At 43.1% G+C, this 5,822-nt stretch overlaps 1 long non-coding RNA gene across 1 annotated transcript; it reads left to right on the plus strand.

Moving 5' to 3' along the window:
• The first annotated feature begins 1,905 nt into the window (after positions 1–1,905).
• LOC136405125 (uncharacterized) lies at positions 1,906–5,410 on the plus strand. Its single transcript, XR_010751470.1, has 3 exons — positions 1,906–1,969; positions 2,685–2,741; positions 5,258–5,410. It is a non-coding gene; the product is annotated as an uncharacterized lncRNA (long non-coding RNA).
• Positions 5,411–5,822: the final 412 nt, after the last annotated feature.

A 5,822-nucleotide genomic window follows, 5' to 3' on the forward strand; every position in this document is an offset into this window, starting at 1 on the left:
ACCTAACACAGTACCCAGTATCAGGACTTGTCGAATGAATTACTTCTTATTCATGACAATATTTGTGTCACTCTTCCTCAACTGCTAGAGCTGTCAATGTTGGATGCTACTTGTACCTGAGTGACTTACTTGGGCTGTATGTGGAACATTGGTGTTATATAAAAGTTACAGTGATTGTTTTGTATAATGTATGTTATGCTGGTGGATATAAGGGTAAAACCACAGTGATATATTTAGGGAGTGATACCATGCCTAAAGAGTGAGATAATTCACTATGTCATCAACTAGGTAAGAGGCTTCTATCCTAGAAATGAGCAGGAGAAGTGTAGGTGGGTAACAGAATGGAAATATTTTCTTTCTCTTGGACTTGACCACAGAGATTTCAATATGACTTAAGGAGAGATGGTGAGAAGGAGGTCGTGTGTGTGTGTGTGTGTGTGTGTGTGTGTGTGTGTGACAGAGAGAGAGAGACAGAGACAGAGAGAGGGACAGACAAGGACAGATAGGAAGGGAGAGAGATGAGAAACATCAATTCTTCGTTGCAGCTCCTTTGTCACCTTAGTTCATTGATTGCTTTGCTTTTCATATGTGCCCTGACCAGGGGGCTACAGCAGAGCAAGTGACCCCTTGCTCAAGCCAGTGACCTTGGGCTCAAGCCAGCAACCTTTGGGCTCAAACCAGCGACCATGGTGTCATGTCTATGATCCTATGCCCAAGCCAGTGACCCTGTGCTCAAGCTGGTGAGCCCATGCTCAAGCTGGATGAGCCCATGCTCAAGCCGGTGACCTCGGAGTTTTGAACCTGGGTCCTCTGCTTCCCAGTCTGACACTCTATGCACTCTGCCACCACCTGGTCAGGTCTTTCCTGACAACCTCCATGTGAGACTCTCCGAGTCTCAGCCCGATCTTATCCTAAGTGCCATCTGAGATGTGATACTCCAGCTGGGGCCTCTTTTCCTCTTGGCTCTCAACCTCTGACCAGGGATTCTCAGCTTCATCACTACTGACATTCTGGACTAGATACTTCTCTGTTACAGGAGCTGTGCTGGGCACTGTAGGAGGGTTAGCAGCATTGTATTCGAGGTACTGTAGCAGGAGGAATAGAAAGTTCTACTCACGAGGTGACAATAGGATCTCCCAGTTGTGACAATAAACAAATGTCTCCAAACATGGTTCAATGTCCTAGCTTGTTTGGGACCCGCTGAACTAGAATGTTTCTTATGTCTTCTGTATCTGCTTCCCCCGTGTACCATTTGGCATTCTGTAAAGTCTCCTTGAAAATTCTATCCTGTCTCTACTGTGCTAAGGTTAAGAAAACGTTTCTTGGATACGTACAAACCAGCTCCTTAAAGGAGGAGCAAGGAGGCCTTGGAAGCTACTGGGGTTGATCTCAGCAAAAGAACCCTAAGGGGAAACAGATTGAGGGATTTATCACCTGGAGATTCAAAGATTCGCACTTCAAAGGGTTCGCCACTTTAAGAAGGGGTAGTGGTTTTGCTTATGTTGCTCTTCCATGAACTTTTGGGTTTTTGTCCCACTACGAGGCAGGTGCATATTTAAGATGTCCTGAACAAATGCCATGCCACTTTACCGAGGCCTAGTTAGAGCTGAGTTTTATAGTTGCTAACTGGGGGAAAAATACAAAGGGTAAAAGTTTCACATGGCTGAAAGCCCAAGAAATAGAGATGTAGTTTCCTGGTGGCCAAGCATCTGGAAATGTTTTTCCTTTGTTTTCATGGGCACCATGGTTGACGCACAAGGGACTCTCTCTCTTGGCAACTTGTTGGCACAGATAAAATTTATGGGATCTCTCAATTCCCTGTGCTTCTCTTCCTTGTCCTCAGAAACATTCCATCCAGCCTGAAACACGAGCCAGTGGAGCAACACAATGGGGCGGCTTGCAGAGCTGAGGTACAGCTCTGGAGCACTCCCAGTATAGGTTTCTCTGGGCCAGAGACAACTCATTAAATGTATGTCCGAGGGCTAATTTGCATTTAAAAATTTTGAGACTAGGGGACAGTTTGCATAGTAAGTGAGTTCAAGAAACATTATGAAATGATGCAAGGGATTGGACAAGGCACTGGATAGGGTGGGGAGGTTGGGCAGGCAAAACTGCGTTGGGGAACTTACTTATTTTGTAAGGGACTGAAGTCAGGCATGACTGTTAACCGTGACGCACTTTACTACCCTGTAGATGGCCAACGGCTATGGGACAGAAGGGAGGGAGAGACTCTTTCTGGTCCAGAGGGATGTGGGATGGCCTCATGGAGGCAAAAAGACTTGAGCTGAGTCCTGTCGCTGGGCAGGATTGTGAGAGAGGGAGGTGGCTGGCAGTGCAAGGGCACTGTGGTGGTGGGGGGAACAGAATCGTACCAGCAGAGGAACAGAGAGAGGAAGGAGCAGGGCAGGTTCTGGGCTTTAAATGGGCCTGGGGTTAAAAAATGTTAGTGTGGTACTTTATTTATCTACTAAAGATGATATTGAAAGATAAAGGTGGAAAAACACGTAGCAAGTCTGTAATAACTACTATTTATAAAATGAATACAGTAAAGAGAGTTAGAGTTGTACTGCAGAGGCTGCGCATGCTAAGTTAAAGAGTTTGGGCTTTCTGCTGTAAGGGATGTGCAGCAGTGGGCAGGGACAAGTTTTGACCAGGAAAGTAGTAACATCAGATTTGTATTTTAGGAAGATTAACTTAGCAAGTGAAGGCAGCATGGACTGCAGCCGAAGTACCAGGACATGGTAAGTACCCATGAACCCTCCGGAGCTCGCTCCTCGCCCCTCTCCCATTCTGGATTTCTAACATCTCATACATAACACCTAGGTACCTGAACACATTTTAAAATATTACTAGTTATATTCAACTGTGACCTCTAAAACTACTATACAATATAAAAACTTCTCTTAAAGTGCATGTATTTAAGAAGAAAATGTGAGTTCATTTAAAGGAAAAAAATTAAGTAATAGAACAGTCGATAAGCAAAATCCTGAGGAGAGCTTGTGAATGACCAAAGTTTGGGAAACCCTGGACCAGAGGGACAGGAGATTAGAGGAGGAGGATCGGTGGACATCCGTCAGATCCCCCGGGGCAGTCAGCTGGATCGGGACCAGTCTTTGACCTGTGCAATGACAGGTTTGCAGTATTGAACCAACCCAATGTTTACATTTTATCCACTGTGCCATCGCCTGGTCACCAACATTTACATTTAGGTCTTTTACCTTTACTATGCACAAAAAGCTCTGTTCCAGTTGAAAAGATATTAAGCATCAGGGAGCAAAATGGAGGGAAGTTGTGGGGCCAGAAGACTCCCCAAATATCGGCCTAGGCTTTTTGCTATGGAAAGGCACATGCTAACATCCTTTAAGAGTGAATTTGTGGAAAGGGGAGGTTGCTGGAAGGAAGAGTCCCTAGTGTCTTCTCTCCAGAGTAACTGCTCCTCCAAGGAACCAGCCTACTGCCGCCAGGAGCTGCTCTCCAAGCATGCGCAACAAGCCATGACTATGGCTGCCTCTGGGGCGGGGAAACCAAAGACTAAGGGACAGACGTCAGAAAGAGAATTACTTTTCATTGTATACCCATTTGTATCTTTTAAGTTTTTTTAAATAATATTTAAGTATTTCCAGTTTTAAATACAGTTTAAAAATTAAAATAAAGTACCACAGGCTCATATCCAAGTTTGATAAGCCTGTAATTTTATGTCAGTGAATATTTTCAACAGTTCCTTCTAGTCTTTTCTCTACTTACCCGTGAATATATTTGATAAAGTTGGGATCATACTTTGTAAACTTTTTTTTTTTTAAGTGAGAGGAGGGGAAGCAGATAGACAGACTCCCGCATGCACCCCAACTGGGATCCACCTGGCAAGCCCCCTCTGGGGCAATGTTCTGCCCATCTGGGACCCATTGTTGGTTGCTTGACACCCTAGCTATTTTTAGCACCTGAGGTATAGGCTCCACAGTCATCCTCAGCACCCAGGGCCTCAGCACCCAGGGCCAACTTGCTTGAACCAATTGAGCTATAGCTGTGGGAGAGGAATAGAAAAGGAGAGAAAGGAGAGGGGAAGGTGGAGAAGCAAATGGTTGCTTCTCCTGTGTGCTCTGACTGGGAACTGAACCTGGGACTTCCATAAGCTGGACTGATGCTATACTGCTGAGCCAACCGTCCAGGGCCTGTAAGCTGCTTCATGTCTTTTTTTGAGCTCATTTCACGAACATTTTCTTTTTTTTAAATTTTTATTTATTTATTTATTTTACAGAGACAGAGAGTGAATCAGAGAGAGGGATAGACAGGGACAGACAGGAATGGAGAGAGATGAGAAACATCAATCATTAGTTTTTCATTGCGCGTTGCAACACCTTAGTTGTTCATTGATTGCTTTCTCATATGTGCCTTGACGGCGGGCCTTCAGCAGACCGAGTATCCCCTTGCTGGAGCCAGTGACCTTGGGTTCAAGCTGGTGGGCTTTTGCTCAAATCAGATGAGCCCGTGCTCAAGCTGGTGACCTCAGGGTTTCAAACCTGGGTCCTCTAAATCCCAATCCGATGCTCTATCCACTGCGCCACCGCCTGGTCAGGCACGAACATTTTCTTATATTATTCTATATTCCTTCAAAAATATATATTTTTTTCCATTTGGAGCACTCAAATTTAATCATGCTCAATGTTGTATTTAGGTTGTACTCAATTTTCTGGACAGAAAATAAAGTTGTTAGAAATAGTCTCTTGATTAATTGAAGCACTTTTGTGGGTTGGTTTTTTTTTTTTTTTTGCCATCTCTTGTATTTTAACTCTTGTACTATTTCCCTTTGACATGTGAATACATTCTTCATTACCTAATTAGACTGTGAATGTAAGAAGTTACACCTATCCCAATTTTTGTTTTTCTTAAAGGCCAACTAACAGCCCAATTAAAAACAAACAGACATGTGAATGAATATAGATTTTAAGGATGATTTCTTAAATAAAAAGAAAAAATGTCTCCCTAATTTTAACTTGCAGAATTAACATTAATTGGCCAAATAATTTGTACAGTTTGGGGTTTGGTAAAGGAAAGGCTGACAGGGGACTTAGTGGGTTGGAGAGAGACCTTTTTTCTGGACATTCACGTTTTATTAAGAGTAGTTTTTTTCTTTTTCTTAAGCACAGTTTTATTAAGATATAATTTATATACCATAAAATTCTCCTTCTTAAAATATATTATTTAGTGTTTTCTTAAAGAGTATTTCACAAAATAACCCAATCATCAACTCTTGTTTCAGAACATCACATCACCCCAAGAAGAGACCCAGACCCTTTGGGACTCAGTCCCTACTTCCTGCTCCTCCAGCACCTGGGAGCCACTAGTGTACTTTCTGTCTTGATGGACTTGCCTATTCTGGACATTTCATGTAAATAAAACCATATACTATGTGGCCTTTTGTGACTGGCTTCTTTCATTTATATAATTTCACTTGTATAATGTTTTTTTAGATTTGTCTATGCTGTGGCATATATTTGGAAGGCATTAAAAGCAACAACAAAACACTTATGTAACTTATTAAAAACAAAACAAAACAGAAAACTTCTAGTTAGCTCCTGGCCGGCATAACACCAATGCATTCTCCCCAGTAAGCTCTCCCCTCCTCTCCTTTCTTTTCCTTTCCTTCCCTCCCCCGCCCTCTCTCTCATTGATTTTCTGTCTCTCTCCCTCCTCTTTTCTTTTCTTCCTTATGGAAAAGAACCGTCTGCCAGCTCAGGGTTCTTCCCGGTTTCAGCATCTCTTAACTATCCTGTCCTTCACCTCTTTCCCCCTTCCGCTCCAGTCCTCATTTCATCCAGGCTAAA

Source organism: Saccopteryx leptura, chromosome 5 (assembly GCF_036850995.1).
Source record: "Saccopteryx leptura isolate mSacLep1 chromosome 5, mSacLep1_pri_phased_curated, whole genome shotgun sequence".
Taxonomy (NCBI): Eukaryota; Metazoa; Chordata; class Mammalia; order Chiroptera; family Emballonuridae; genus Saccopteryx; species Saccopteryx leptura.